The 10,129-nt window shown below is 37.5% G+C and overlaps 1 pseudogene; it reads right to left on the bottom strand.

Moving 5' to 3' along the window:
* Window positions 1-2,108: 2,108 nt before the first annotated feature.
* On the bottom strand, window positions 2,109-3,102 carry LOC122481415 (annotated as a pseudogene).
* Between the last annotated feature and the right edge of the window lie 7,027 nt (window positions 3,103-10,129).

The raw sequence follows: 10,129 nt of genomic DNA, 5'->3' as shown, positions 1-10,129 counted from the left end.
AGCACAAGTGGGGAAGGAGCAGAGAGGGAGGGAAACATAGAATCTGAAGCAGGCTCCAGGCTCTGAGCTAACAGCACAGAACCCAACGTGGGGGTTAAACTCACTAGCCGTGAGATCATGACCTGAGCTGAAGTCAGCCACTTAACCAACTGAGCTGTCCAGGTGCCCCAGAAATATATTTTCAATGCTACACAATTTAAACATTTCAAGGCTTTTCCACAGAAGACAAAGTAAGGCTGATGGTACAACCTGGTTCTGAAGTACATGTATTAATACAGATAGGTGAAATACCGAATTATTTTTTTTTTAATTTTTTTTTCAACGTTTATTTATTTTTGGGACAGAGGGAGACAGAGCATGAACGGGGGAGGGGCAGAGAGAGAGGGAGACACAGAATCGGAAACAGGCTCCAGGCTCTGAGCCATCAGCCCAGAGCCTGACGCGGGGCTCGAACTCCCGGACCGCGAGATCGTGACCTGGCTGAAGTCGGACGCCCAACCGACTGCGCCACCCAGGCGCCCCTGAAATACCGAATTAAAGTGGCCAAGTGGTGTCTTCCTAATGACCACCAAGCTAACTTCTAATTGGAGTGTGTGTGTGTGTGTGTGTGTGTGTGTGTGTGTGTTTGCGGGGGAGGGCGTTGTTTGTTTTTCAGTGCCAATCTAATCAATGCCTTGACTTACCTCCTTCTTGAACAAGGCTCTCCCAGGAAACATGTCGGGCACCTACCTCTGATATTCTTTTTACTTTCTAAACAAGTACCTACCTCTATTATAACATCTCTAAATTCCTTGGTGGCAGGAATTACATCTCAATTTTAATGACAAATAGAACCAACTTGACAATAAATTATATTATATTAAAAAAAAATGACAAATAGAACCTTTGTTAACCAGACAAGGAGATCAAATAGGACTCAGTGAGAAACCCACTGTAAGGAATAGCCAATTTGTTGTGTTATTCGGAAAAATCTGTCAGGGGACTCAGTGCATTTCTCAAATAAGAAACCAGGGACAGTGGGTTGCCTCACTGAGCAGGACCACAAATGTGATTGCCATGCAGCCATCACATTTAAGTGCACACAACCATCCTAGCCCAGTGTGGAGCTCTGGTGTTAGGATGGAACAGTTAGTTGGTCCTTCACAATTGCATTCAAGGCACAGTTTGCTTCCCTCAGCTGACTGATTCTTTGTTTACTCATTTCTATGAATCCTTTGATCATGAATATGATGACTATATGTAAACTTTGAAAATGGGCATGTAATTGTCAACTAATTTCATAATATACTCATTTCCATTCAATATGTTCAATTTGATTTCATCCAGGGCAATTTTTAGAATCTCTCACATCTGAGTCACTCAATTAAGGCAATATCTATTATGAAAGCAATGCATGGAACACCACCAGCAGCACTAATTGCTCAATATTATGAAGCCCTTACTGTATTCAACATGCACCATACAAAGTAATTTATGTGCATTATCTCATCTAATCTTTGTAATAACCCCATGTATTAGGAGTCACTATACCTGATATTGTAGATTACAAAACAGAGGCCCAGAGATATTAAGTAATTCCCCACAGTTAACTCAGATTAAGTAATCAATGTTGTGAAGATTTCTCATCTCTTGATCAAAGAGATGGACAAGTCTTCCTGAAAAGTGTTAATGGCAATAAAAGCCTGCTATACAACATTGTTTTTACTTATGTTCCCATTTATTTCATGGTTTCGTGGTTTCTCAGCATTAAATGAAAACCTATAACGTGGATGATATTCTTGTCTCTTGATCCTAGGTTATTCAACATTGACCTTGATTGTGAAATAGTTTGACTATTTTATTATGTGTGGGATCGGGCAATGTGGGGAATGTCTATAGAACAAAAATATCGCCTGGTTTCTGTTCATAGTTGAAAAGACAAACACATAGCAAACAGTGGAAAATCTGTTTGATAGCCCGGAACTGATCGCTCTATGTGTGAATCCTAATGTAAGGCTGAGGCACTTGGCAAGTTTTAATAAAGGAAGTAGTGCAACATAATCACCATAGTAACCATCATATATTGAGCACCTACTGCATGTCAGATGCTATGATAGGTGGTTTTTTTTCATAATTGAAGTTTTTTTATTTTATGTACAGTGAGTTAGCATTAAGGTAGGTATCTTGGATATCTGCCGTTAATGTAGGGAACTTGGATGCCCCATTCAAGGAGGCTTACTTAATCCATCCTAATGGAGCCTATGTTCTTGGTGCACTGATGGAAACACTGGTGGTACATATTGAGGCTATATTTCTGTATCAGTCCATGCCAGTTTGAGTTGGCCTGGCAAGAAGGAGAGCCTGGCCAAATTTACTCTGATGGCTCCAGTAGAATTGCTGGTGACCCATCTTACTTTCAGGGATGCAATGAGGCAAAAAGTGTGATAGGTATTTTATATGCACAGTCTTCTCACCAGCCTTGACAGGTATATACCATTTTTCACATTAACCAGTGAGACTAAGAAAGTTTAAATCATTTGTCTAAGGTAATACAACTAGTAAGACGCAGGGCTGGGATTTGAATGTTGCTCTGTCCCACTCCATAATGTGTTAGGTTTTGAAATATGTAAACAAAAGTGTGGCAAAGACAACTTTTTATTCCCGGTGTCCATTTTCTCCTTCTTTAGGAATAGAGAGAAACTTCAAATTGTAGTTGAGCACGTGGATACCAGTTAAATTCTACTTTCCATCATCTCTTTGCAATAAAATGTGGCCATGTGCCTGTAGTTTAGTCAGTGGGACATGAGCTAAGGGATGTGTGTAATTTCTTAAAAGAATAACTACACAACCTTCATTTCCCCTGCATCCCTTCCCTCAGCTGGAATGTGGATGGGATGGTGGGAGCTAGGGAAGCCATCTCAAGTCCTGAGATGAAAACTGCATGTGGAGAATGGGGGGGAGGAAGAGAGGTTCCCAGCACCATTGGCCTTGCAATATCAGCCCTGGAATCATTATGTTTTGTCTTATGTAAGAAAGAAGTGGCTTTTGGGGCACCTGGGTGGCTCAGTTGGTTGAGTGTCTGACTTCTGCTCAGGTTGTGATCTTCCAGTTTGTGGGTTTGAGTCCTGCATCAAGCTCTGTGAGGACAACTCAGAGCCTTGAGCCTGCTTTGGATTCTGTGTCTCCCTCTCTCTCTGCCCCTCCCCTGCTTGTGCTCTGTCTCTGTCTCTCTCAAAAATAAATAAACATGAAAATAATTTTAAAAAATAAATAGCTTTTTAAAAAAATAGCTTGTTTAAATCACTTGTCATCTCATATTTAATACTATAGGGACCTCTATCTGAAAGAGTTCATCAAGTGGAGCAATCAAGAATAAGAGGCAAAGCAGTGATAAACATAAGGATGTTGGAAAAAAAAATTAAAGCCAAGAGTGCACTGATAAACAGAAAAAGATATTCTTTGATGCATAAGGGGGTGAGGTTATGAAAGGATTTCCTTGGTGGGGCTAAGGATGTACATTTGAGTACACAGGAGCAATTGAAAGACTTTTGAGCAGGGGCTTGTATATTTATTAACCCACCAACTCCCATGCAAATGCATGTTGATTATCAATTCTGTGTGATATAACAAAAACTTTTCCTCAAAGATTAACCCATGGTTAAAGATAACCAATAATTAATAATTTGGGGAATAACTAGTAACAGATAGCCAAGAAACAGGAATGAAAGTTAGGAGATTATTTAATAATCTAGATACAAATTCTATCTACTTGGGGAGGGGTACCGATATACACATTAGAAGCTTTCACCACAGAGTGAATTCAATTCAAGAATAAGAAAGAAATGACATATTATTGGAGTGTAAAAACGACTCTGACTTGGATAATAAGAAAACATTCTAGAAGAAACAATGCCTAATTTGATACCTACAGAGTGCGCAAGAGCAAATCAGCTGAGGAGAGAAGAGTTATATGGAAAAGGATTAAAAAAAATTTTTTTAACGTTTATTTATTGTTGAGAGACAGAGAGAGATAGAGAATGAGCAGGGGAGGAACAGACAGAGAGGGAGACAAAGAATCCAAAGCAGGCTCCAGGCTCTGAGCTGTCAGCTCAGAGCCCGATGCGGGGCTCGATCCCATGAACCATGGGGTCATGACCTGAGCCGAAGTCAGTTCCTTAACCAACTGAGCCACCCAGGTGCCCCTGGAAGAGGATGTTTTGAGTGGAGGTCATGTGAGACATCTTGGCTCATTCTGAGATCAAAAGCAAGTCAGTAGAATCAGAATATAGAAAGTGTTGGGCGATACTTGAAGAGCTTTCAGATGAAGTTCTGTGAATAGAGAAATTTAGGAAGAGAGAAGGAGAAAACTAAGGTCCAATTCTTCAGCAATAAAAGTACTGGTTAGCAAGACAGAGAGGAATAGATGAATGTGGCTGTATCAGTTTGGTTTTTTGCCATTCTTCTCATTAAAAGGTACAGCCTGTGGCCCCTTACCTTGAATCTGGTGACTTGCTTTTACCAATAGAATGTGGTGGAAATGTCACTGGACGATTTTCAGACCTAGACCTTGGAAGGTCTTATTGCTTCCATTTTTGTCATCTCAGAGGCCTATTCCACCAAGACTGATACCCTGATGGAAAGAAAGGCTCAGCCAACCTTAACTAGTACCAGTCATCACAGATAAGATAACCAGTTCCAGACATCACATCCAGAGATGTGAATGAGGCCAACTTGGATGTTCCAGTCTCAGCTGAGTTCCTAGTAAACACAGCTGTATAACATATCCTAGCCAACATCACATGGAAAAAAAAATCATCTAGTTAGACCAGATAACTGATAGTATTATGAGAAAGAATTGCTATGTTGTTTTAAGCCTCTGTGTTGGTTTGTTATACAGCAGTAGCTAACTGATACAGTGGAAGAAACTAAAATCTAGGAGGGGAAGAGGTAAATCAGAATCATGTAGTCTTGTGGAAGCAGAGGAAAAAGACTATTTCAACTAGGGTACAATCTATAGTGTTGAATGTAGGAAAGAATCAGACAGCATCTCACATTAAGAAATTATAGGCATTATCTGTAATGCCAATTACAAAGTGAAATATCTAAACTTGTCATTACTGTAGTCAGTTAATAAAAGGGCATTTTCTTTTTTTGGCCTACTGAATTTACCATCACTGTGAAAATTCCTTTCTCCCAAATTATAACATCGTTTTCAAAAAGGAACACAGATAGAGCATCCTATAGCATACAGTCTTTTTCTTTATTTGCCACTCTTCATAAAGCTGGATGAAGCTTAAAGTTCTATTGATTTCCTTATCTGTTCAAGGCTGCTCAAGTTCACTCATAGCTTTCCACGAGGGTCTTAAACAAGAAATAAGCCCAACGGTCTGTGCCTTTTAAGTATCAGGTTTCTGCTTCCTATACTTACAGACCATCATGCTCATTAGCATCTGGTGCAACATCTACTAATATCTCTTTGTTTGTTTGTTTCCATCTCCCACTGATTTCAAGTTGGTATTCAACTGTGAGTCTGGTACTTAAAAAAAAAAAGCCTCTTGAAACGACTGAGATTAGATAAGCATTTACCCATACTCTCTACAGGGTTTTGCACCAGGACCTTGGGCACTCTTGTGTTGTGAATCTCATTTGGCTTACCAAGATCTTAATGCGCCCACTGAGAGCCCCAGACAATTCAATCACAAGTTCAGCAACCCCTTACGCTGCTTTTGCTTCCTTAAGGGCTATAATTTCCCTTATCATGCTGTCAGTCTGCACTATTGCAGACTTCCTTCCTTTTCTTGGCTCATCAAACTGGTTGGAAATTGGCCTGAATTGCATATGTAAGGAAGCTGGAAGAAGAGCCCGTATCATCGGTTTTCTCTTCGATTACCCATGGGCTATGATGTCTTTACTGAGTTCAGATAGCAGAGCCCAATTATCTAAAAAACTAAGATACTCTTTTCTTTTAGTATCATTTATTTATAGTTATGTTATCAACTAGATGACACTTGGCATTTGATTTTTATGATTTGAGGTAATTTTAAAACTCTTGAACAGTTCTATTATTTTTAAGTTTTTACTAATCAGAAATGTATCCAATCCCATTAAAGTGAAAATATCTGTTTAAGTGCAAAGACATAAAATTTAAACTACAGGGCACTTATAAAGCTTGTACCAACTGCGTTAATAATAAGCACACTTTGGTTCTCAAATCGCCTCATTGGGAAGAAAAAAGAGGGAATTGTGCTGAGTCCTAAAATTTTTTAAAATGAGTATGCATGCTCTTTTTATTATAAAGTAATACATAGTTATACATACTACCATTATGAAAATTATGCCATATGGATATGATGCAAGGTAGACTCTAAGTTTGTGGTTAAGTAAGTTACTCCAGAGACCATGGAACAGAAAGGGTCACGGGCCAAAATAAGATGCTCGAGTCACTCAGACCATTAAGTCATTTTAAATACTTAGCAAGAAGAAAGAGGCAAGAGATGTGATAGGAAAAGGGAAAGTAGAGTAGGAGTCTTCTGCCTGAATTCTGGATTATGTAATGATATAAATACCATCTTTCTCCTGCTGCTGCTGATGTGGTTATGAGGAGCACAGGTGATGTTTGAGCAAAAGGGCTTGGCAGATGGAAGGTGCCTACACCAACACATACATTTTATAACAGAGGCCAGTACATCTGGCCATAGTTAAAGGTTGCCAATTAACCTGATGAGCAGTGACAGGCTTTGTCAGAATGTATGTCATCCGAAGGTGGACAACTTCATACACCTGGATGTTGAGCGCCCCATCTAACTCATGTACATTTACCATATGATGCATATTAGATACTTAGTACACACATGCTTTACTTACTTGATCCATAGCCAGCTTGTCTCATACGTAACTAACATCTACATCCATGGAACACGCCTATTCTGCAAGCTACTTGCTTATTCCTTCTCTTACCTAACATGGTTTATGAATTTTGCCTATGCCTTATAAGATACTAAGTTATTCATTATGCTTAACATATCCATCCCATTTTCTTGTCTTCCAAAGCAGATTTAAATATTCTCAAGTACAGGAAACACATATCACTCATTTATTCAGCAAATGTATATTGAAAATGTACTATATTCTAGGCAAAATTCAAGTGGTGGTGATACAGCAGAGAACAAAATAAACAAAATATTTTGCTTATTCAGCAGAGAACAAAGACACAAAACCTTCTAATAAATTTTGAGTGGTCAAAACTTTTTATTCAGTGATGCATGATATATTTAAAATTTTTCTTGTAATGATCTTTATTTTGTTTGTATTAATTTTTACTAAATGTGGAAAAAGACAAGTAAGCCTATAATTATATTTTGAGCACATTTGAAAACATAGTGATTGCACACTTAAAAGAAAATGTAACTTTTCAAAATAACCTGTAGGCAATATAGGAAAATGTAACACTTGCGGAAGGATGTTTAGCTGTGATTAGAAAAAAAAAAAAAAAAGAAAAAAAGAAAAGAAAAAGTCCTCATCCCACATGGGAGGGATTAAATGGGCCATTCAAAGCCAGTTTAGATTCAATACACTTTGGAACAAAAGGGATAAGGATACAAATATAAAGGTAAGATCTGATTAGCTCTGAAGAAGAAACAAAATGAAACAGCAACATTATCTTAAACCACTGTGAGGGCTTTAAGATTTTAGAATTTCGCTGTAACTACTTTAAAAGACACTACCACAGAAAGTTATGTATTTGGGAGTTTAAATGTCAATTTTCTACATTCAGGTGTTCTGGTATTTTGTGCTATTTTAAAGAACCGAAATACTTATATTTTTGTTGGTATTGTTATTGTTATTTCAGATCTTTTTAAAAAATCTGAAATTTGAATCCTTTCTATCTTACATTTCAACCAGTTTAAAAAATTTTTATATAAACAAGGTGCACCTGCTTAGAAAGCATTCTTCCATATGTAAATAATTTCTAAAAGAAAGAGAACAATGAAAATTGACAGAGCAAAGCTTCAACTGCACAAACAACTCCTACTTTAGTTCAAAGACTTTCTGAAAAGTAGAATACCCATCTGTAAGTGATAAAACTAAAAGAAGATAAATTGGTAATATATTCTTTGAAACACAAATTTAAACTTTCACTCAATAAAAACATTTCAGCTCTTGCAAATAACAAAAAGTTGTTTTAAAAAGTCTTCAAAGGTATCAAATAAGGCACAAATTGTTTGAAAACTAGAGTCAAAGGAACATATCTGGAGTTGGTTTATAATTATGTCCTCATTTTCCCCAAAACCAAGGCTCCAAAAAAACTTTTTTTGTAAGAGCTAAAAAATATGCACAAAGAATACATAAAAAATACACTCAAAACTCTGCAATGACATCATTAATACCCTTTGTCTTTTTAAGGATTTTACCTTTTGAAAAATAAATATTATTTTACTTTCTTTTTAAAAATTATTCATTGAATAATTTATTTCATTTTTACACTGGGAATAGTTTGTTATTTCTGTTTATTTTATTGTAATTACTCTTGCTTAGTAATTATTTTCACTGGAATGTTAAGGTATGGCTATCACTCACATTTTATAGTTCATTTTTTGATGTTTTATAATATTTATAAATTTTCACATTTTAAGTGTATTAAATACTTACTTTTACAGTTTTTAATTCTAAACACTTTTATTTATTTTTATTTATTTATTTATTTTAGAGAGAAAGAGAACAAGCAGGGGAGAGGGGCACAGAGAGAGAGAGAGAGAGAGAGAGAGAGAGAGAGAGAGAATCTCAAGCAGGCTCAACTCAGCATGGAGCCCAACACAGGGCTCAATCCCACAACCCTAGGATCATGACATGAGCCGAAATCAAGAGTTGGACGTTCAACTACCTGAACCACCCAGGCACCCCCTAAGCACTTTTAAATGCAGTTTTGTCATTTTTCTCTTGTATTGCATCATTGTGTATGTATTGCTCAAATCATAGTTAACAGTCTTGATATTTCCAAATCTCCAAATTTGAGGTTGATACTAATACACAAACAGATAAATGTAGCTTTTAGGATGTTTGTATGACAAGGTAATCAAGAAATTTAAGTGTTCTAAAGTTTTAATTTTCATTGGCTTATTCCTAAACTCATCTTTCCCCACAGCTGTTCAGCAACCTTATGCTTCCAATTGTTGAGAACAAAAATCATGGCATTGTCCTTGAAGTTCCTTCCCTCTTGCTATACAATCATCAGTAGCAAATCCTGTCGAATGCACCTTCAAAACATTTTCAGAAACAGAGCACTTTATCATCTTCTCTGCAGATGCCCTGGTCTAAGGTCTCCATCATCTCATTCTGGATTACTCTGGTATCCCTATAGCATCCAGGATGATCCTCCTAAATTTCAGATCCAAACACATCACTCCTTTGAGCCAGACTTTCCTAGAGCTCCCCACACCTTTTCGAGTCCAGATGTCCTTACAAGATTAGTCCTCACTTCTTTCTGAACACTCAAGAGGGACGGGGAAGTCTATTGCATTTATTCATGTTTTTGTTTATGATGTTCTTTCTTCCTGATGCTTCCAAACTCCTCCTTTTATCATTCCTTTTCTGTTTAGAGAACTTCCTATAACCATTCTGTTAAGGCAGGTCTGTTGTTGACAGGTTTTCTGTTTTGCCTCATCTGAGAATGTCTTGATTTCCCCTTCCTTCCTGAAGGATATTTTTGCTGGATATAGGATTCTGGGTTGATCTTTTCTTTCATACTTTAAAAATGCTGTACCACTTACTTCTGGCCTCCATGTTTTCTGATAAGTCCACTGTTACTCAAATTGCTTCCCCCCCTATAAATAAAGTGTTTCTCTCTGGCTTTTTAAGTGGTTTTTTTTTGTCTTTATTAAAAAAATTTTTTTTTAACGTTTATTTATTTTTGAGATAGAGAGAGACAGAGCATGAACGGGGGAGGGTCAGAGAGAAAGGGAGACACAGAATCTGAAACAGACTCCAGGCTCTGAGCTGTCAGCACAGAGCCCGACGCGAGGCTTGAACTCACAAACCGTGAGATCATGACCTGAGCCGAAGTTGGAAGCTTACCCGACTGAGCGACCCAGGCGCCCCTGGTCTTTATTTTTGAAAAGTTCGACTATGATGTTTTTTGGTATAGATTTCTTTA

This window comes from Prionailurus bengalensis, chromosome C1 (genome assembly GCF_016509475.1).
Source record: "Prionailurus bengalensis isolate Pbe53 chromosome C1, Fcat_Pben_1.1_paternal_pri, whole genome shotgun sequence".
In the NCBI taxonomy this organism is placed as follows: Eukaryota; Metazoa; Chordata; class Mammalia; order Carnivora; family Felidae; genus Prionailurus; species Prionailurus bengalensis.
The sequence above is the reverse complement of the archived record's forward strand: the minus strand, read 5'-3'. Positions and strand labels throughout refer to the sequence as shown.